Source organism: Saccopteryx bilineata, chromosome 5, assembly GCF_036850765.1.
Source record: "Saccopteryx bilineata isolate mSacBil1 chromosome 5, mSacBil1_pri_phased_curated, whole genome shotgun sequence".
Lineage (NCBI taxonomy): Eukaryota > Metazoa > Chordata > Mammalia > Chiroptera > Emballonuridae > Saccopteryx > Saccopteryx bilineata.
Window position 1 is genome coordinate 76,133,631 of NC_089494.1, and position 23,176 is coordinate 76,156,806.

The window sequence follows — 23,176 nt, forward strand, 5'->3', positions numbered from 1 at the left end:
CGCCCCTCCTACCACAAAGATCAGCTGCTGTGAAAGGCGTCCAGTGTCAAGCAGAAGGTTACTTGAGGGTCTTGGCTCAAGTTTTAATGAACAGTAAATAATGAGTTGTAAAATTACGCTTGTATGTGAGTTAGCATACCCAGAATCACCTGATAGGCTTATTAACAGTGTAGATTCTAACACTCCCATAGAGATTCCTAGAATTCAGACCAAATGGTCAAAGCTCAGGAACCTGTATTTACCACAGACACTCATGTGAATATGATTAACGTCCACACACTGAAAAACACTACACACACATACATATTTGCTTTTCCCGCAACTAGTAATATTGTAAAGCCAGTAGTAGCCATGGCCACCATCACAGCCGCCTGGCCCATGCAAGTTCTCATTAGATTTGGACAGTTGGTAATGAAACAATGGAGCCAAGAACTGGTGGGCCATTAGCTTTAATCCTAGCTTGTACCCCGTGAGCAAGAAATACATACAGTGGGAAAACTTTCCTTTCCATTCAGGGCTCCCAAAACCACTGACTTATCTGAGTTTCCTAGAATCAAAAGTTTCTAGCTCACCAGTCTTATTCACCTCTGTTCCCCAACTCCTTCTTTCTGCACAAACTGGCTTCTCCTTCAGCATTCTGCCATCTTGGCTGCTTCTCCTGGCCTCCTCCACGTGGCCTTTCTCTGTTCTCCTTTCTCTACCCTCCTCTCTAATGCTGATATCGGGAACTGAGAGAGCAAGCTCCCGGTCTGCCCCACTTTATAGTGTAGAAATCAAAACCTTTAATCCAATATACAAACAAGGAAGTCTCTGATATAAAGTCACTTATCTGAGGTATAATGGGATTTCTCCATGGGAGTGTACCACCCCACATCATGCAATCAGTCAAGGGTGTGGGGAAAGCTTAGTCTTAAAACTAAGCCTTAGGCCAGGGGTCCCCAAACTAGGCCCGCGGGCCACATGCAGCCCCCTGAGGCCATTTATCTGGCCCCCACCGCACTTCCGGAAGGGGCACCTCTTTCATTGGTGGTCAGTGAGAGGAGCATAGTTCTCATTGAAATACTGGTCAGTTTGTTGATTTAAATTTACTTGTTCTTTATTTTAAATGTTATATTTGTTCCCGTTTTGTTTTTTTACTTTAAAATAAGATATGTGCAGTGTGCATAGGGATTTGTTCATAGTTTTTTTTTATAGTCCGGCCCTCCAATGGTCTGAGGGACAGTGAACTGGCCCCCTGTGTAAAAAGTTTGGGGACCCCTGCCGTAGGTTATAACCACCCTGCCTGCTTACAGCCTGCCCACCAAACTATAAACAAACATATATCATATTTAAAAATTTATTTGACCAACACTAATGAAACTTAATTTGTTGGGTTTTTTTTCTAGCACAGAGAGACAGACAGATAGAAAGGGAGAGGCCCTGGCCGGTTGGCTTAGCGGTAGAGCGTCGGCCTGGCGTGCGGGGTACTTGGGTTCGATTCCCGGCCAGGGCACATGGGAGAAGCGCTCATTTGCTTCTCCACACCCCCCCCCCTCCTTCCTCTCTGTCTCTCTCTTCCCCTCCCGCAGCCAAGGCTCCATTGGAGCAAGGATGGCCCGGGCGCTGGGGATGGCTCCTTGGCCTCTGCCCCAGGCGCTAGAGTGGCTCTGGTCGCGGCAGAGCGACGCCCCGGAGGGGCAGAGCATCGCCCCTGGTGGGCAGAGCATCGCCCCTGGTGGGCGTGCCGGGTGGACCCCGGTCAGGCGCATGCAGGAGTCTGTCTGACTGTCTCTCCCAGTTTCCAGCTTCAGAAAAATACAAAAAAACAACAAAAACAGAAAAAAACTCTCACTGCTTTTGCATATATTTGACGTGGATTAATGGTATTTGGGAAACACCTAACCACCAAACACAAGCATACTAAGAACGCTGAAGTGGCAATCTGATAGCCAAGGAAAAATGATCAGGAATACCAGCCTACTCTAGAACATAATTTTATATCCATAGACTTGACAAATTTTTCTAAGGCATGAACTCTCCTGTCCTAATGATCTTGACCAGCCATGCCTGAACAGGTTTTCAGCTCATGATTTTTTCTTTATCTTGAAGATTTAAAGCTGATCTCTGAAGTGCTTGAGCTCCCCCTTTTTCCTGGTCATATGGTCCATATAACTTAGAAGCTACTATCTACCCAAGGTAATCCAGCATCTTATTCCTCCTGTGATAGAATCTTTTCTGTTAGAGCAGGAGGATCAGGTGCTAGCTGCCTCAACTTCTCCCTACACTCCTGAATCATGGATGTTTGCCTTTCTTTACTTAAACCAATAAGTCCAAGAATTTAAAAACTTGCCAGTTGCAGTACATTTTAAAATGTTGCGCTCACCTTTAAAAGTCAAAAACAAGACATAGTTTGAAAAACCTTTAAAAAAAATAAACAGGTCCTGGCCGGTTGGCTCAGTGGTAGAGCGTTGGCCTGGTGTGCGGAGGACCCGGGTTCAATTCCCAGTCAGGGCACACAGGAGAAGCACCCACCTGCTTCTCCACCCTTCCCCCTCTCCTTCCTCTCTGTCTCTCTCTTCCCCTTCCTCAGCCAAGGCTCCACTGGAGCAAAGTTGGCCTGGGCCCTGAGGATGGCTCCATGGCCTTGACTCAGACGTTAGAATGGCTCCGGTTGCAGGGGAGCAATGCCCCAGATGGGCAGAGCATCGCCCCCTGGTGGGCTAACCGGATGGATCCCGGTCAGGCACATGTGGGAGACTGTCTCTCTGTCTCCTTGCTTCTCACTTCAGAAAAATACAAAATCAAAACAAAACAACAAAAACAAAAATAAACATAAAAACAAACAGAAACTTCTTGTATATAACATTCTGACCAGCTGTACAGTTTTCTTGTAATAAGTAATAGTGTTAAATGTAACAATAGAAAACTTTTATAAAATAACTTATTCTTTTAGAAGTTGTAGGTTCACATCAAAATTGAAAGGAAGGTACAAGATTTTCCATATACTCCCTACATCGACACATGCACAGCCACTTCCATTATTAACATCTTCTACCAGAGTAGTATATTTGTCACAATCGATGAACTTACATTGACATATCATTATCATTCAAAGTCCATAGTTCACATTGAGTTTCACTCTTGGTGTTTTACATGCATGTATTCCTATGAGTTTGGACAGATGTATAGTGATATATACTCATTATTATATCATACTATATTAGAATAATTTCACTGTCCTAAAAATCCTCTGTGCTCTACCTGTTTTCTCTCTCCTCTCAATCCTTGGCAAACACTGATCTTTTTAATGTTTTATAATTTTGTCTTTCCTAGAATGTCACATAGTTGAAATTACACAATATGTAGACTTTTCAGATTGTCTTCTTTCACTGAATAATATGCATTTGAGTTCCTCCATATTTTTTCATGGCTACATAGCTCTTTAGCACTGAGTAATATTTCATTGTCTGGATATACCACTCACCTACTAAAGGAAACCTTGGTTGCTTCCCAGTTTTGACAATTATGAATAAAACTGGTATAAAGATTAGGGTGCAGGTTACTGTGTGAACTTAAGTTTTCTAGTTCTTTGGGTAAATCCCAAGGAGCATGATTGTTGGATTGTATGGTAAGAATATGTTTAGTTTTGTAAAAAGCTGTCAAACTGTTTTCCAAAGTGGTTGTAAAATTTAACATTCACACCAATAATGCATGAGAATTTCTGTTGCTCCACATCCTTGTCAGTATTTGTTGTTAGCAGTGTTCCAGATTTTGGTCATTCTAATAGGTATGTAGTATTTTTATTTTCATTTCTCTGACATATAATGTAGAACATCTTTCCATATGGTTATTTGCCATTGGAATGTCTTCTTTAGTGAGATATCTGTTAAGGTTCTTGGCACATTTTAAACTTGGGTTGGTGTGTTTTCTTATTGTTGAATTTTAAGAGATTTTTGTGTATTTTGGAATTCAGATGTATCTTTTGCAAATATTTTCTCTCAGTCTGTGGCTTGTCTTTTCATTCTCTTAACAGTGTCTTATACTGAGCAGAAAAATTTAATTTTAATGAAATCCTACTTATTCAGCACTGGTTGAAGAAAATTGAAGGAGATGCTTGATAATTTCTAATTGAAGTAGTAGAACTTAATAATACACTTAAAACCTAAAACTGAATGCATAAACATTTTGAAATATGGAAGTGCTAAAAACTTTGAATAAAGAGGAAAATTAAACATACAGATTTCTGAAACATATTTTTCTCTCTTCCTACTTCTATGATGTTGTAGTTATGAAGATTAGTGGCTGCATACATTTCTGATGTGTAAAACATGAATGCTGGGTTAGATGGATGTGTTCTGTCCTAAAACAGTCTAAAACAGTTCTCTTCTTCTATAATGATAATGAGTTTTTTTATAATTGACATACAATATATTTTATTAAGGATAAGAATTGCATTGAGATACTTATTTGAGAAATAACCTTTTAAATAAATGACTAAATTTTACTCCAATTTTTCTTTACTCATATTATTATATACCTTATATTAGCAAACAGTGCTGTGGGGTATGGTGGGATAAAACTGATAAGTGTAGAATTATTAAAAATATTTTAGGAGCTATTTTCAAAAATGCTTAATATTTTATTGAGCATTCTGAATATAAATCTAGGGACAAGGGAAGCTGCCAGTATAAATATTACAACTTGGAATGTCAGGTAAACAATGATTTAACTCAAATCTTTGATATGAAACATCACTATTAATAGAATCTGGTTGACTTCTGATTTAAGATAATAGCTGGATTAGCTCTTTGTGTCTCAGACTCTCTAAACGAAATGAAAAAAATCAGAAAAGTAAGCAAACTCATAACAGCATTGTAAAGCAGTTTTGATAACCAGGGCTAGTGTGTATGACTGAGCCTCTGTGCCCGTTCAGGGTACTCACTTGACAGAGGTGCTCACTTGCCCCATTGGGCTTGAATTATCCCAAGAGGGGTGCCTTTTATAAGTCACAGAAGGCATCAAAAGTGTAGTAACCCTGCTGACAAGCATCCTCATGACAAACTTTGACAGGATTTCCCACCATTTATAAAAACAGTAGGGCTGAAATGGACATGCACTTTGTTGTTCAGTGACAATTTCCGCTGGCCTGAAGGACATAAGAAACCTATCTGCCTCATGGCACCTGTGAATGAATTGACAGTAACTCCAGTACTATGTGTTACCACAAGAAATATTTTATACTTCCTTGCCCCAGTATTCCCCCTTAGTACTTCTCTCTGTCATCTATGGTTTTGATTATTTCAACATGATCCCAAGGGGAGTGGAGATATCTGATACTCCATATTTAAGGATATGTGAAGCCAACAATGAAAGGGGCTGGGCAGACAGAGCTGTTTGTTTGACTCTCACTGGGAGTTTAATTTTTTATATATGGTTCCTTTCAAGGAAAAGACTAGTAATTGTTTCTGATTAATTAGGAATTTGTTTCTTCATAGTGAAATAACTAAGCAATAAGGATATGGGATCTCACCACAACCCAATATAAGTGGTGATAAAATGGATAACTGTTAGTTTCAGGCCAAAAATTTAGCTGTAACTGTGCATATATACTTGTCTCTGAGCTGAGGACTTAATAGAAATCAGGCAGATAATAAGGAGAATCAAGAAAATCAGTACATCTGATTAGTAAAGGCTATAAGAGGCTTAGAATGAATAAATTCAAGACAAAGCATCCCTTTTAAAAAGACTATGCTGCATAAATGAAGAAGGACAGAATCCTCAAAATGCAGAGGAAGTGATCACTTTGGAAAATGGTTTATCAGATGCTTAAGCTAATGGAAAGAATCTGCTTTGCATTTTCTATGAAACAGGAGCTGAAATATAAGATATTGAACTGAGACAAGATGTTAGACTAAGGAAAGACCTAATTAAGAAGTAAGGAGAAATAAAAACAAAGTTGAATCAATTAAGGTTCTAAGGCCATAGAATATGCATTGGCAAAATTCGAATATTATTTTAACATACCGTAATCAAGGATGTAATCAATATTGCAGAATATTAAATTAATGATTAGAGTAAAAGCTTAAAAAAAATTCTATTAAAATGTGAATGAAAGGGACAAATACATGAGAACCATGACATGAAATAGTGAAAAGATAGTGCTCCAACTCTTCAGAAGAGATCAGAGTCAATGGAACAGAAATAGCGAACAAAGATATATTAAAAGTTTTCCAAAGTAATACTTTGATCAAAAGCAGAGATAGAGAGGACTCAATGAGTTTTGAAGAATATTAAAGAAAAGAGGCCAAACACTTTGACCTATCCTGATAAAAAATGTGATATTAATGATTTATCAATTTATTCAGCAAGTTTTTGTGAGCACTTGATATGTGTTAATAAGGACACAAAGAAGCCAAGACATATTCCCACCTTAAATAACTTGATGTCTATTGTGGTTGACCTACATATAAGAAGCAGGCAATTACTACATAATGTAGTATTACAATATTATAATAAGGTTAAATGTAGGATGCTCTGAAAACACATTGGAAAGGCCTTACTCTAGGCTTGGTGGGGTGAGGGAAAACTGTCTGTATCTAAAGTATAGAAAAAACGTGTAACTAGAATTTAAGCAGAAAGAAACAAATTACTTGCAAAGGAAGAAAAATACAGAAAAGTTGTCTTATCTTCATTATGAAACGTCAGCAGCTGAATAGAATAACATACACAGTTGCTTGGGAAAGTTTTCACTTACAAAGTCTATAGCCACCCAAGTTATCATTCTTTTTTTTTTTTAATTTTTAAATTTTTTTTAAAATTTATTTTAGTGAGGAGAGGGAGAGAGGGAGAGACAGAGACAGATAGAGAGTGAGAGAGAGAAGAGGAGAGGAGCTGGAAGCATCAACTCCCATATGTGCCTTGACCAGGCAAGCCCAGGGTTTCGAACCGGCGACCTCAGCATTTCCAGGTCGACGCTTTATCCACTGCGCCACCACAGGTCAGGCGAGTTATCATTCTTATAGGAAGGGAAAGCAAAGACATTCTTAGATACTTCAGGTTCAGAAATATACCACTCATTTTCTGAAAAAATTGATGATACAAATCAGTTGGTCAAGAAAAGAATCAAATTTAAAAGCCAAAGGTGAAATTCTGACATAAAAGAAATATTTAATATTTGAAGTAATGCAAATATTGGATTAAGTAAAAACTTGTTGCAAATATAATGAGAATATTAAAAGAAAATATTAAGATATAAGATAAATATAAATAAATAATTTAATAATAATGTTTTCTAAATTTTCTGATTAAAGCAACAAAAACTCAAATAGTAAAAGAGAGGTGGCAGGAAAAAAAATTTCTAATTTATTCTTTTTTTTTTTTAATTTTTACTTACTGATTTTAGAAAGAGAGAAGGGAGAGAAAGAAAAACATCAATTTGTTGTTCCATTTATTTATGCATGCATTGGTTGATTCTTGTATGTGCCCTTGCGGGGGATTGAATCCGGAACCTTGGTGTATCGGGATGATGTGCTAATCAAGTTACCTGGCCAGGGCCTAATTTATTCATTTCTAAAACTTTAAATGTGGAAATAAGGAAATGATAGATAGGACCTCATTATAACTATGATAAATGAACATATATTATTTTAGCTTTTTTAAATGTAAAGATAAATAAATACAGGTAGAATAAAAATTATATGTTTATTTTTTCATGTAAACAGAAGAAAGTAAACATTGATCATATAAAAATGATACAAGGCCTGACCTGTGGTGGTGCAGTGGATAAAGCGTCGACCTGGAAATGCTGAGGTCACTGGTTCAAAACCCTGGACTTGCCTGGTCAAGGCACATAAGGGAGTTGATGCTTCCAGCTCCCCCCACCTTCTCTCTCTCTGTCTCTCTCTCTCTCCTCTCTAAAATGAATAAAAAAATAAAATAAATAAAAGTTTTAAAAAATGATACAAAACTCTTACTTCCCAGCATTTACTCAATCACCCAGTAAGATAATTCATGTAAATACTCCTCTACACTATTTCTTGCATGCATATACTGGTACTCTGTGTCCCTATTGTCACACTCTGGCCTCATAGCCACTTTGTCTTTATTGCCACCCCTGCTGAAGCCACCATCAATTCTTATATAACATAACAGCCTTTTCACTGTTTTCCTCATTTTTGTCAAATTTTAAAAGGTCCTGAACATTTGGCTCAGTGGATAGAGCATCTGCCCGGTGTCTGGACATCTGGGTTCAATCCCCAGTTGGGGCACACAGGAGAAGCGACCAGTGGCTCAATTGGTTTGAGCATTGGCCCAGATACTGAGGATGGCTTGGCCTCTGAAGCTGAGGATAGGTTGCTTGATTCGAGCATTGGCCCCAGACAGGAGTTGCTGGGTGGGTCCCAGTTGGAACACATATGGGAATCTATCTCCCCTCTACTCACTTAAATTTTTTTTTAAATGTTACTATGTTTCTGTATCACCTAAAGTTGCTCTTTGGTTTCATATTACCCTTAGGATAAAATCCAAACTCTATGGTATGAGTCTTCTTATTTCTCTAGACTCATATTCTCCCTCTTCCTCTTGGTGATTTTGGGCTTCTTTCAATACTTCAAATGCTCCTTGTCTTGTTTTTTGTTTGTTTGTTTGTTTGTTTTTAAGTGCTTGCTAATATGGTTTTATCATCCTAGAGTGTGTTACCCTCATGTTTTACTTGGTCTGTTGAGGCTTAAGCTAAATGGACTAATTCTAGCAGGACTTCATTGGAGTTCAAGGTTAGAACTGTGGGCTTAACTATGGATTCTTATTTCACTCTGTCCTTTCCACTTTATGACATGCACCGCATTTAAAATCCTAAGATGTACATTTGAGTGTTTTTAAAGTTAGGATGGTTATTAAAACTGATATTAAGGAAATGTGCAACCATCAGTCTGAGGTCTCGGTGGTCATTGTCTCCCCTCTCCCAAAAGCAAACTCAAGCTGAGATAGGCTAATTCATGCCAATAAGTGAGAATTCTGAGTTAAAATCCCTCATTTATATGTTGGTACTGTCATTTACTAACAATATGACTTTATTAACCCTGTGCCTGAATTTCTTCATCTGTCAAATGCAGACTATAATTGTACTTGCCTCAGAGAGAGAGAGAGAGAGAGAGAGAGTGTGTGTGTGTGTGTGTGTGTGTGTGTGTGTGTGTTTAGTGAGAGTGAGGTAATATATAAACAGGGCCTAGTCTATAGAAATAACTCAATATTAATTAATATAGTTAATTTCTATAATTTAAGTTGGTGCTTCTATTGATACATGCAGTTACTTTTTAATTGAAATAAATGGTCATCATTATTATTTAAAATGTCTTTAAAGGCTCTCCCTGAGGAAATCTAGAAAAAAACTTTAAATCAATTGTGTTTAAGGTACCCAAAGTGCTAGAAGAAACCATGGACAAAGAACAAAAGGAAATCAGGAAAATGATAAATGAAAAATAAGGGAGAAGGAGAGAATATTAATAAAGAGAAAGAAATTATAAATAGAAACAAAATAAAATTTTGGAACTGAACAATATTACAAATGAAACACAACATTTACTGAGTGGTTTGGCTGCAGATTTGAGTAGGCATAAGAATCAGTGAATATGATGATGAGACAATGGAAATTATCTAGTTGGAGGAATATAAAGAAAAAAGAATAAAGAAAAGTGAAAAGAGCCTAAAAGATCTGTGAGACAACATCCAGTAAACAAAATATACTTTACGAAAATTCTGAAGGAGAAAAGGATCAGAAAAAATATTTGAGTTATAATAGCCCCAAACTTCCCAATTTGATAAAAGACTGAATGTGCACTTTCAGGAAGTTCAATAAACTACATAGGATAAGCACAAAGAGATTCATACTGAGGTACATTATAATCAAACTGTTAAGAACTAAAGATGAAAGAATCTAGAAAGTAGCAAAAGAGAAATAACTCATAAAATACAAGGGATCCTCAGTAAGAATACAAACAGTTTCACTTTGAAATCATGGTGGAAAGAAGTCAATGGGATGACGTATTTAAAGTACTGGAAAAAAAATAGGTCTCAAGCAAGAATTCTATGTCTGGCAAAACCATTCTCCAAATATTAAGGAGAAATTGAAATATTCTGAGATAAACAAAAGGTAAAGGAGTTTGCTATTAGTAGACTTATCCTATAAGAAATGATAAAGAGAGTACTTCAGGCTCCAATAAAAGGCCACTAAATGATAACTGAAAGCTGACAAAAAAATTAATTCTGGTAAAGACAACTACATAGGTAAATATAAAATCCATCATGACTGTATTTTTGGTTTGAACTTTTATTTTTATTTGCTATATGATTTAAATGACAAATGCTTAAAAATAATTGTAAATTTATGTTAATAAGCACAGATGTATAAAAATGAAATTAGTGATTACAGTGACATAAGGGAGGGGACCAAGCTGTATAGGAGTAAAGAGTTTGTATATTATTGAAGTTCAGTTAGTATTAATTCAAATTAGATTGTTATAAATTCAATTTGCTCATTTTAATTCCTGTGGTAACCACTAAGACAATATCTTTAATATATATTAAATATGTATATAAATATATAATATACACATAAAAATATATAACATATCTCAATATATGTTATATATATAAACAAATGAAAGTAAAATGAAATGGTATACAGCAATGAGTTAATTAAACATCAAAGAATATAATATAGTAATGGGGGAAGTGAGGAACAGGAAAATGGTATAAGACATACAAAAATCAAATAGCAAAATGGCAGAAGTAAGATTTTCTTACCTACAATTACTTTTAATATAAATAGATTAACCTCTCCAACCAAAAAGCAGAGCTTCACAGTATGGATAATACAATATGATCAAATGATATGCTGTTTAAGTTAAAAGTAAAAGGATGAAAAAATCCTCCATGTAAATAGTTACAAAAAGAGAGATGGGGTAGCTATACTACTATCAGACAAAATAGCTCTTAAGTGCAAAACTGGTGTAAGAACAAAGAAGGGCATTATATAATGACAAAAGTATTTATCAATAAGCTATTACAATTATACATGCACCAAACAAAAAGCCCCTAAATATAGGAAGCAAATATTGATAGAATTGAAAGGAGAAATAGACAGTACAGTTGGAGACATTACTATACCACTTTTAATAACAAATGAAAAAACAGAAGATAAAAAAAAGGAATAGAAGACTTGAAGAATAGTTTAAAACAGATATATGTAGAATCTTCTACCCAACACAGCAGAATACACATTATTCTCAAGTGGAAACTTCTCTAGAATAGATTAAATGTTAGGTCACAAAAAGTCTCAATATATTTAAAAACATTGAAGTCATAGTATCTTCTCCAACTGAAATGAAATAAAGCTAGAAATCTAAAAGATGGAAAATTGAAAAGTTCACAGATGTGTGCAATTTAAATAACACATTTTAAAACAACCAATGGGTAAAAAGAAAATCACAAGAAAAATTAGATTTATGTAGAGATAAATCATACCATACCAAAACTTAAGGGATGGAGTGAAAGCAGTGCTCAGAAGGAAATTAATAGTAGTAAACATATACATTTTTTTGAAAAAAGAAAAATCTGAAATTAATAACCTAAATTGACATATCAAAGAACTAGAAAAAGAAGAACAAGCGAAACACAAAGGTAGCAGAAGAAAGGAAATAGTGAAGATAAATGAAATAGAGAATGGGAAAAAAATAAAATCAATGAAATCAAAATCAGTTTTTTGAAATGATTGACAAAACTTTAGCTAGAATTATTTTTTAAAAATGGGAGAGAAAAACAAATAACTAAAATCAGAAGTGAAATTGTGGACATTACCACCAACCAAACAGAAATAACAAGGATTATAAGAGAATATTATGAATAATTATATATGCCAACAAATTAGATAGCCTAAATGTAATGTACATATTTCTAGAAACACACAAACTACCCAAACTGAATCTAAAAGAAATAGAAAATATAAACAGATCTATAACAAAAAGATTGAATCAGTAATCAAAAACCTCCCAACAAAGAAAAGTCTAGGACTATTTAGCTTTATTGGTGAATTCTACCAAATAATTAAAGAACAATAAATATCAATCCTTCTCAAACTCTTTAAAAATATAGAATAGAAGGAAATATTTTTTAACTCATTCAATAAAGCCAAGATTAGTGTGATACCAAAGCCAGGCAAGACACTGCAAGAAAATAAAACTAAAAACCAATATTCCTCTCCCTCCTCACTTCTTGGATGTCAAAGGCTGTAAAGCTTAAGGGCCTCAACTAATTTGGAAGGTAAAGTGATATCCAGTTTTTAGCCACTAACAGATGCTGACGCCAGAGTGGACTGTTTTTCTGGAGTCCCTGGTCCATCACTTCTCTGGTATCACTGAGAGCCCAGCAAGGCTGAACTGTAAAGAATGAATGCTAATGCATTTGTCAACATGTTTTCAAAAGTTCTGAAAAATCAGTTGCTTCAGACATCCCAACTAGTGGAAAAACATTTGGATATTGAAATTCAAAAACTGGATCAGAGGATGAATTGGAACACCTCAAAGAAAAGTGACTTGAGACACTAAGGAAAGCTCAGCAAGCAGAAATGAAAATGGCTTTCAAAAGTACATGGGGAATACAGAAAAATTCCTAGTGAGAGAGACCTTTTTCAAGATGTCATGGAGAGTAAATAAGTGGTTTGCCATTTCTGCAGAGATTCCACATGCAGGTGTAAAATACTAGACAAACATTTGGTGATATTGTTCAAGAAACATTTGGAGACCAAATTTTTGAAGGTGAGTGCAGAAAAAGCACCTTTCCTTTTTGGGAGACTGAGGATCAAAATCATTCCAACACTAGCACTGGTAAAAAAATGGAAAAACACAAGATTTTTTTTTGGTGGAATTTACTGACCTAAGAAATACAGATGACTTCATCACATAAACTTGAAAATGGAGGCTTGGTTGTTCTGATATTCTTAATTACAGTGGGAATTTAATGAAGCCACCATTTCAGAGCCAAAAGAAATTTGGAACAAACGTAACAAAGCTGGAAAGAGAAACTATCTGAGGAAAGAAATATGATTCAGACTCTGATGACAGAGAGCAGTTATACTTTTTTGTAAATTATTTTTTTATTTGTGCTTACTTTAGATAGATATGTTTTCTAAATTTGGTTGATTATGATACATGGGTCAACTAATAGCCACATCCTAATTTTATATAGTTGCATCACACTGAAAGATATCTTTAATATTTTCTGTGTGGAGCTCACATTTAAGTTGAATAAAACTGTTGAGTTTTTAAATTATTTGGGTAGGATCTGGATTCTCTACTTTTTTTAAGTGAGAGGACGGGAGATAGATAGACTCCTGCATGTGCCCTGACTGGGATTCATCTGGTAACCCCATCTGGGGCTGATGCATGGCCAATCTAGAGACATGCTCACAACTGAGCTATTTTTAGCACCTAAGGCAGAGGCTCCACAGAGCCATCATCAGCCCCCAGGGGTAGAAGTGCTCAAATCAATTGAGCCATGGCTGCAGAAGAAGAGAGAAAGAGAGAAGGGGAAGGGGAGGGGGAAGCAGATGGTTGCTTCTCCTGTGTGCCCTAACCAGGTATTAAACCCAAACTTCCACATGCCATGATGACACTGTACCACTGAGCCAGCCAACCAGGGCCTGGATCTCTACTTTTGAGATTCATTTTTATCACAATATGATTTTTACATCTTTATACCATTCACAGTTGTGTTTTTAATCCACTGGATTAGAACTAGAAATTTAGCAAATAATTTCGGGGATAATCCTCATGCATTACTTTATACAACAGGTCAAGTAACATTTACTGGCATAACAGATAGTACCTGTAAATGAATTATAAATATTCTTCACTTCTAGGATACATTTACATAACTATTAAAGAACAGCTTGAAAAAACTTACTCTTCCTTATAAATAAAGATGCAAAAATTCTCCACATAACTAGTAAACTAAATTCAACACATATTAAATGGCCTTTTACATCATGACCACATGTGATTTATTCCTGAAATGCAAGGGTAGTTAAACATAAGAAAATCATTCAATGCAATCTACTACATTTTGACTCAGAAGCAAAACCTACATGGTCATCTTCATTGATGCAGAAAAAATATTTGATAAAATCCAACACCTTTTTGTAATAATAATTATAATAATAATTATAAGAATAATAATAAAAGATACAACTAGAATAGAACTTCCTCAGTGTAATAAAGAAAATTTGTGAGAAATCCGCAGCTAACATCTTACTTAGTGGTGAAAGACTGAAAGACCAGAAATAAGACAAAGATAATTGTTTCATCACTGTAGTTCAACATTGTCCTGAAAGTCTATCTAGCCAGCGCAATTAACAAACAAAAAAAGTAAAAAGAATCCAAATTAGAAAGGAATAGTGAAAATATTTCTGTTTGCAGATACTATCTTATGCATAGAAAATCCTCAAGAATCCAAAATGCTACTAGAGCTAATAAATTAATTTACCAAAGTTGCAGGATACAAGATTAATACTCAAAAATCAATTGTGTTTCTATGCATAATCAATGAACAATTCAAAAATAAACTAGGGAAACGATTCCACTTACAATAGCATTCAAAAGAATTTTATGTTATATAAATTTTACCTTAATTAAAAATTTTAAAAAAGTTTATTGATTAATTTTTAAAGAGAGAGAAAGGAAGAGAGAGAAAGATAGAAACATGCAACCTTTGTTCATCGAGAGGATGCTCTAACCAACCGAACTACCCAGCCAGCTCTATCTCAATTAAAAATTTTTTTACTGATTTTACTGAGAGAGTTGGGGGAGAGAGAGAGAGAAATAGAGAGAGACAGGAACATCAATCTGTTCCTGTATGTGCCCTAATGGGGGATCAAACCAGCAACCTCTGTGCTTTAGGACAACACTCTTAGCCAACCAAGCTATCCAGCCAGATCTACCTTAATTAGTTCTTTTTTTTTTTAAAAAAAGAAAAAAATAGCTCTGTCCAGACAGCTCAGTTAGTTGGAGCATCCTTCTGATGCACTGTGGTTATGGGGTCAGTACCCAGCCCAGGTGTAAGCGGGGGTTACTCAATAGGTGTATGAATAGGTGGGGTGGTGGGGTGGTGTTTTTCTCTCTCTTTCTCCCTTCCTCTCTCTAAAAATCAATCAAAATTCTTTTTTAAAAAAGTAAAAAATAACAAATTTGAATAAACTGTGGACTGTGTTAATAAAAATGTAGCTGTATTGGTTCCATAACTGTAACAAATGTAGAAGAAACTGTATTTGATGGGATATGTGAGAACTCTGTAGTGTTTGCTCAATTTTTCCCTAAATCTAAAATTATTCTAAAAAAAGAAAGTCTATTAACTAAAAAACAAAGAAATAAACAAACAAACCTTTTATTGTCCTAAATAATTCTTGGATCAAAGAAGAAATAAAACTGCAATTAAAAACTATAAAATATTGCCCATGTGATAGTGACATATCCAGGGTATGAGATGTAGTTAAAACAGTACTCAGAAAATTCCTAGCCTTAAAGGCTTTCATTACAAAACAAAAAATAAAAATAAATGAACTAATCATTTAACTCAAAAACAGGGAAAAGTAAAATAGTCTAAAATAGGGTATTAAGAAAATATTAATAAAGATAAAAGCAAAAACTAATTATTTGGAAAACAGCTAGTCATCAAAGTGATACATTCAAAAGATTAACTCTTTGACAAGTCTAATTAGGGAAAAAGATAGAGAGAGAACACAAATGGGCAAAATAGTAATGAAAAAGGGTTATCCATATAGTATGGAGATAATTTTTTAAAAGTACCAGAGAATACGATGCATGCTAATACACTTAAAAAATTTGATAAAATGGATCAATTTTGAACAAAACAAGTAAAAATAAGTGCCAAGGACAGTGTTAAGGCTTGCTCTTTAAATATATATTTCAAGAAACAAATAATGCCCATTAAACATTTTAGAACATAGAAAATTTCAGAATTTTTATCAGAAAATAAAAAATACAGATTAATTTCACTTATGAATATGAGAGTAAAAATTTTTAGTAAATTATAGACATTTATTTTTCAGCATATATTTTCTTAATATAAATTGGTATAAGATTAATCAATTTAGACACACATTTTGTACAGCACTGTTGCTTATATCTGAATTGTGGTCTGAAACTAGCATTGTCATAACAGGGAGAAAATTTTTTGTACAAAGTGTAGGACTGGCTGCTTTGTTTTAGTATCTGGTTGCTCTGCTGGTATAGGGCTCCTTAGGTATGTCACATTGTTTTTATTCTTTTCTGTTAATTTAAATTGTGTACTAAATTGTGAAGCCAAAATAATAGAGGAGAAGTGTCTAAGCATGTGGATTGAAGAGAAGTGAGAAAATGTGTAGGTTTGATTTGGTTGGTTTTGAGCAACCAATTTATTTTAACTAGAGCAAAAACAACATATACTTTGTAACTATAAACCTAACTTTATTACTGGGTCATGATTTTTGATAACAAGAATTTTTAAAAAAGTGAAATTACTGTGCAGACTGGTGTAGCCACTGTGGAAAACAGTGTGGAGATTCCTCAAAAAATTAAAAATGGAACTGTCTTTTGACCCAGCCATCCCACTTTTAGGAATATATCCTAAGAATACAAAATCACTGATTCAAAAGAAGAAATGCATCCCCATGTTCATGGCAGCATTGTTTACAATAGCCAAGATCTGGAAACAGCCCAAGGGTCCATCAGTAGATAAGTAGATTAAAAAGGTGTGGTACATATACACAATGGAATACTATGGGGCCATGAAAAAGAAGGAAATCTTACTTTTTGCGACAACATGAATGGACCTGGAAACTATTATGTTAAGTGAAATAAGCCAGGCAGAGAAAGAAAAATATCATATGACCTCACTGATTTGAGGAATCCAATGAACAATGTGAACTGAGGAACAGAATAGAGTCAGAGGAGGGATTAAAGGGACCAGAGGGAAAGAGGACAGAGGGAAAGGGGATGAGAGGATGGAATCAGAGAAGGGAGAGAGATTGCTGAAATTATATATACATAGCATAGCGTTATAGAGAGCAGAAAAGTAAATCCTGGAGGGAAAGGGGGAGGGAATTGGGGGAGGGGGGCAAGGGGGATGTTGAGGGAAACATGGGGGTGGGGGGATTCGGTGGGACACTTGAATCTATGTAAACACAATAAATTTAAATCAATAAAAAAAGAAATTACTATACTGTGTAATAGTAGAGCACTATATAGTTCAAAGTAGAAAAACCATACAGTTGTCTCTAATGATACCAAAAATACATTGAATACAGTTCTGCATGAAGTCTTGATACACCTTTAGTAAACTAGGGTTAGAAGTATATTTGGTAGTTATTTGGTTTTTATAATACGGTTATTTACTTCAAACCAATAGCCAACGTCATTCTTAACGTTAACCACTAGGGAAATTCCCACTGAGATCAGAACAAAACAAAGTTGCCTGCTATCTTCTCTGTTATTAAACACTGTTCTAAAAGTCCTGGACAATGTGGTAAGAAGAAAAAAAAGAGATTACAAAATTATATATTTTCTATCTCAACATATCATGTAAATTTCCTAAAATAATTTAAATAAAGGATCAATAAAATGACTATGCAAGATAAAATGATGAAATTAAGAGCTTTTCTAAATTCCTACCCCACACAATAAAAATACAACAAAACATATTGGAATGCATTTTACAATAAACAAAAACCTATATATTTTGTGAGGTCTTAATTATGTAGAGAGAAAGAAAGTTTATTGACAGGCAGGTTCTCTACTGTAAGGATAATCATTTTCTTCAAATGAGTACATAAGTTTTGTGAAATTCCAACCAGAACTTTTTGGAGAAATTTAACAGATTTGTTTTAAATCTTCCAGTTAGCCATCTTTTCTATTGTCACAAGTGTTTAAAAGAAATAACTCGACATTCCTTTAGTGTCCTGGTCTGCTACTAGCAGGAACCTCAATCAGATTGGACTTGATATACAGCTCGTGTGCCCCCTGCATGGAGGCAGACTAATGCGTGCATCAGTGCCCAGGTAAAAGTACATCTGGAGGGAATGAGAAAATGGGGTGGGCCAGCGAGGGAAAGGGAGACCTAAAAATTACTTGTAAGTCTCTATGAATGACTTGGCTGCTCTGTAACCTTGTCCAAGTCATCTTCCCCGCCCCCTACCCAACCCCATCATTTTGCAGTTTGGATAAAACATCTCAAACTACTGTTTCAATGTTGTAAGAAGGTAGGGTAGTGGTAACAGCCATGAGAACAAAGTGATATGAATTCATGGTTAAGCCCTGGCTCTTCTAGGAGCCGGAAGATTTTGGGACTGTTTTCCTCTAGCAGACACTCAATAAATGGCTGCTATTAATATAACAACAGTGATAATAATGCTTAATGTTTAATATTTTTGAACTATCAACATTTACTAGGATTATTATTAAAAATATTTAAGAAAATATTATATAATCTTTAGTAGTTATTTTTGATTATGAACATAAAAGTCAAGTGTTGATGAAATAAGACTAGATAGATTGCTCTAATTACACAAGTTTAAATATTTCAAGATAGGAAATGACAAGTTTTCTATGAGGCTAGTACTTTATTGTAAAAATATATGCATTTACATGTATTTCTTAGAAAATGGAAAGAAATATAAAATTTAGTTGTTTGAATGAACACGCTGGATCAGAACTGATCTTTAAAATTTTAACCAAGACGAAGTATCAATACATACAGTATCAGTGTACTTTTCAACCTAGTAAGCTATATACAACTTAAGTCATGCCAAATACATATCTTTTAACTTTTACATTATGTTATCAAAACCACTTATTAGAGAGGGCTTATATTCCAAATATAAACTTTAAAAAAATCATTTCAAATAGAGACATATATTCTATTTTAAATGTTGAGAAAAATGTAAAAAAAAAAATCTCACTATTTAAAATTTTTCTTTAGCTAGGGACCCCATTTTTAAAAAATCAAATTTCTAACTATGACAATGAATACAAAGACATGATTGAATCATGTCATAAATTACTCACTTAGCAGAAGCAAGAGAACAAATCAGCAGCACTTCAGTTTAAGACATCCAAACCACCTTACTAGGTAGTGAATCAGTAGAAACTACTGAAGTTTTGGTTACATCTTCAGATTGCAAGTCTTCCTTCACAGACTATTATTCTTTAAAGATGTAGGCAGTTATAGAATCTGGAAACTTTAGGTACAAGTTCTAAAATGCTGCCCATACCTCCCTGTGCTCTCCCTTGTGTTGAACTGGGAACTTCCACTGAGAAATCCCCTGACTTAAAAACTTCCTTATTTGTAGCTATCAACAGCCAATCATGGCAACATATTGAAATGAAGCAAAGACTACCAGAAATTGTTCTGTAAACCACCCGTGACTGTAGTAGCTCTCTCTAACTTCCTTTTGAAGTAAAGACACTTTACTTGAATAGTTAGGGCATTTTAATAAAAATCCAGAAATTAGAGATACAAACATATTTTTGGATCAAGCACATTTTCATGTAAGAAAATGTAAAAGTAAGTTTATTTGATAAATGGCTTTAAAAAAAAAAGCTTTTAGGAAGTCACTCTTCTCCCTAAGTAGTATATTTATGAACAGAAGGCAAAGACTAGATTTGAGTATAGTTGTTTTTGCTTCATGGTCTGCAGGGGTCACTTGGATGAAGCCTAGTAATAATAATGTTTATGCTGGATTTCAGAGCCTGATCTAGGTAATTAAAAGAGAGCTAAAACAAAGAGGCCCTTTAAGACAGCTTTTTTCCTTGGGAATTAAGGTTCACCGTTCATGTGGATGAGTGTATGTTCCAGTATACTGGGCGATGCTTCACAAGTGTATGTATTCTTCTCAGGCTACCTGGAGCAAAACATCAAGTTTTATATGCAAATAGAAGGCAGCATATGCACCACAGACATTTTTCTTTTTTATTTATTTTTATTTTTTTTAATTTTTTTGTATTTTTCTGAAGCTGGAAACGGGGAGAGACAGTCAGACAGACTCCCGCATGTGCCCGACCGGTATCCACCTGGCATGCCCACGAGGGGGCGACGCTCTGCCCACCAGGGGGGATGCTCTGCCCCTCCAGGGCGTCGCTCTGTCGCGACCAGAGCCACTCTAGCGCCTGGGGCAGAGGCCAAGGAGCCATCCCCAGCGCCCGGGCCATCTTTGCTCCAATGGAGCCTCGCTGCGGGAGGGTAAGAGAGAGACAGAGAGGAAGGAGAGGGGGAGGGGTGGAGAAGCAGATGGGCGCGTCTCCTGTGTGCCCTGGCCAGGAATCGAACCCGGGACTTCTGCACGCCAGGTCGATGCTCTACCACTGAGCCTACCGGCCAGGGCCGACATTTTTCTTTGTTATAAAATTTTTGATGTGGAAATGTCCTTAAACACCATCTGTTCTATTTTCTTTTTATTCAGATGAGGAAACAGGAGAGGGTAAATGTCTCAATCTTTTTTGTGTGTGTGTAATGTGAGAGGACGAGAGATAGGCATGCACCCTGACTGATTCAGGATCCACCCAGCAGCCCCAGTCTGGGGACCAATGCTCAAATCAACCAAGCTATCCTCAATGCACAGGGCTACACTCAGATCAACTGAGCCAGTGGCTGTGAGAAGGGAAGAAGGAGAGAAGGGGGAAGGGAAGAGAAGCAGGTGATTGTTTCTCTTGTGTGCCCTGACTGGGGATTGAGCTCAGAATGTCTACACGTCTGGCTGATGCTCTATCCACTGAGCCATCTGGCCAGGGCCTAAAGCTGAATCTTTTGAATCCAAGTGCATTTCTTTCTTTTCTTCTTTTATTTTCTTTCTTACTTTTTTCTTTCTTTCTTTCTTTCTTTCTTTCTTTCTTTCTTTCTTTCTTTCTTTCTTTCTTTCTTTCTTTCCCTTCCTTCCTTCCTTACTTACTTCCTTCCTTCCTTCCTTCCTTCCTTCCTTCCTTCCTCCCTCCCTCCCTCCCTCCCTCCCTCCCTCCCTCCCTCCCTCCCTCCCTCCCTTCTTTCTTTCTTTCTTTCCTCTTTTCTTTTCTTTTTTTTTACGGTATTAAGCTTTCAGCATATCGAGTTCTTAAACTGGAAAAAGACTGTAACCAAAATAAGATTGAGAGTCTTCTGGCTGAATTACTACATTTTGCAGATGAAAAGTCTGAGACCTTACTTAAAGTTCTACAATTTTAGTAAGACGATTAGAATTTAGAACTTCTGATTCTCATTCTAGGATCTTTTCCACTTTAAAACACCTTTCTCTCTTAAAGTAGATGTTAAAGAAACCTGAGATATTTCTAATCATGATGAAATTAAAAAGAAAACAATTTTGAAAGTACCTACAAGGATGAATACGCTTATGATTTAAAATGTTCCATTTACTCATCTGACATATACTCAAGAATTATTTTCCTTCAGTGCCTTGTGTTTTATAACTACCTGACTGATATCAAACATTAAACTTTGTTGTGTGCAATGGAAAAATAAAACCTAACTAATACTGTAAATATAGAAAAATAAAACAAAAAAGTCAGATAGCCCCACTGGTAGAAGGAAAACATGCTTCTCAAGAATTTCCATTGTTTGAATGATCAGGATTTTAAAAACAAGGTTCTTTTAAAAAAGTAGTGCTGATGTCTTAACTGGGAAATGCCCCTTGATTTCTCCATCTGTGCCCTTTTCCTCTTCAGTTTGCTTTGGCATGTGAGCTTGGCGGATGCCCAAGCTCCAGTGGAACTGGTCAGTCTGGGATATTTGGCCTCAACCTGAAAGGGCACTGCTTGCAAGAGGGTCTTGAGGCCAAGACAGAAATGCTATGTGAGAGATCTTTTTGAGGAAATTCTGTCTGAGTGCATAAAATTTAAAAGCTTTGCCACCAAGCAGTTCTGGCTCTTGGCAAAACATGTGAGGCAGATGGAACTTTTTATCTTTGTCGTTTCTAGTGGTTCCTTTTTTTTCTCCCTCCCCCTCCTTTTTTCCTCTCAGAGTCACAAACCATATGACCAGGGCAGATAGAAATGCAGAATCCTGTAGGAAAAGAAGGAACAAACTGCACTAAGCCAGGATTGGAAAGAGTTAGGGTATACTGAGTAAGGTAGGAGGGGACTTGGGGTGCTCCAAGTCCAAAATAGAGGGTGGTGGGAAAAGTCAGGTTCTTCCTCAAGCCAAGGGGTTGTTAACCAAAGAATGAATTGGTCATCCCCCTAGGCAGCAGGGTTCTCAGGGCAGGTCTGGGTGAAAGGCCTCTCTAAGAATTCCTGGAAAGCAGGGTCTTCCCTGGAGACAGTGGAGGGCAAGAAAGCCAAGGCTCCTAACTGCTGACTGGGGTTCAGGATGGGCTTCTTCCTTCAGGTGCTGTCCACTCTGGCCAAGAAGCTAGTTAGGCAACCACATGTATATATACACATACACATCTACACACATATATCACGTATATGATATATATAAGAACATATATTTTTTTTATTTTTTCCATTTTAAAATATTTTTTATTTTTTAATTTCTGTTGGCTAAGCATGGTATTTGTGGAGCAATATAATTTTTCTCTCTTTATTTTCTAGTGGGCTGATGCTCCAAGATTTTATTGGACTATGGCCATATCAAGGGCTGGAACCTATAAAGATGATGGATGCTCTTTCTCCAATAACACCCCAATCTCCGTAACTGGGGAGAGTAGCTGGTATCACTAATTTGCAACCTAACAAATTATGCCAAAGAATTGATTCTCCAGTGAAGACATTTGCATTTTATGTCTTAGAGCAGGGATAGTCAACCTTTTTATACCTACCGCCCACTTTCATATCTCTGTTAGTAGTAAAATTTTCTAACCACCCACCGGTTCCACACTAATGATGATTTATAAAGTAGAGAAGTAACTTTACTTTATAAAATTTATAAAGCAGAGTTACAGCAAGTTAAAGCATATTATAATAATTACTTACCAAGTACTTTATGTCGGATTTTAGCTAAGTTTGGCAAAATAAATCTTTATAAAACAACTTACTATAGTTAAATCTATCTTTTTATGTATACTTTGGTTGCTCTGTTACTGCCCACCATGAAAGCTGGAACGCCCACTACTGGGTGGTAGGGACCAGGTTGACTACCACTGTCTTAGAGAGTTGTAGAATTA

At 35.8% G+C, this 23,176-nt stretch overlaps 1 protein-coding gene and 1 pseudogene across 2 annotated transcripts in view; one reads left to right on the forward strand and one right to left on the reverse strand.

Moving 5' to 3' along the window:
• The window catches only part of TANK (TRAF family member associated NFKB activator), a 96,854-nt gene extending 77,551 nt beyond the window's left edge, over window positions 1-19,303 (reverse strand). Inside the window, exons 1-2 of one of the 2 annotated variants that reach the window (XM_066232648.1) lie at window positions 19,089-19,303; window positions 7,745-7,892 (exon numbers count right to left, since the gene is read on the reverse strand). The gene's annotated coding sequence lies outside the window, so the exon portion shown is untranslated. The remainder of the gene's footprint in view (window positions 1-7,744; window positions 7,893-19,088) is intronic. The other variant, XM_066232646.1, reaches the window with a different exon arrangement.
• Window positions 12,420-21,878, forward strand: LOC136306501 (thioredoxin domain-containing protein 9 pseudogene; annotated as a pseudogene).
• Window positions 21,879-23,176: the final 1,298 nt, after the last annotated feature.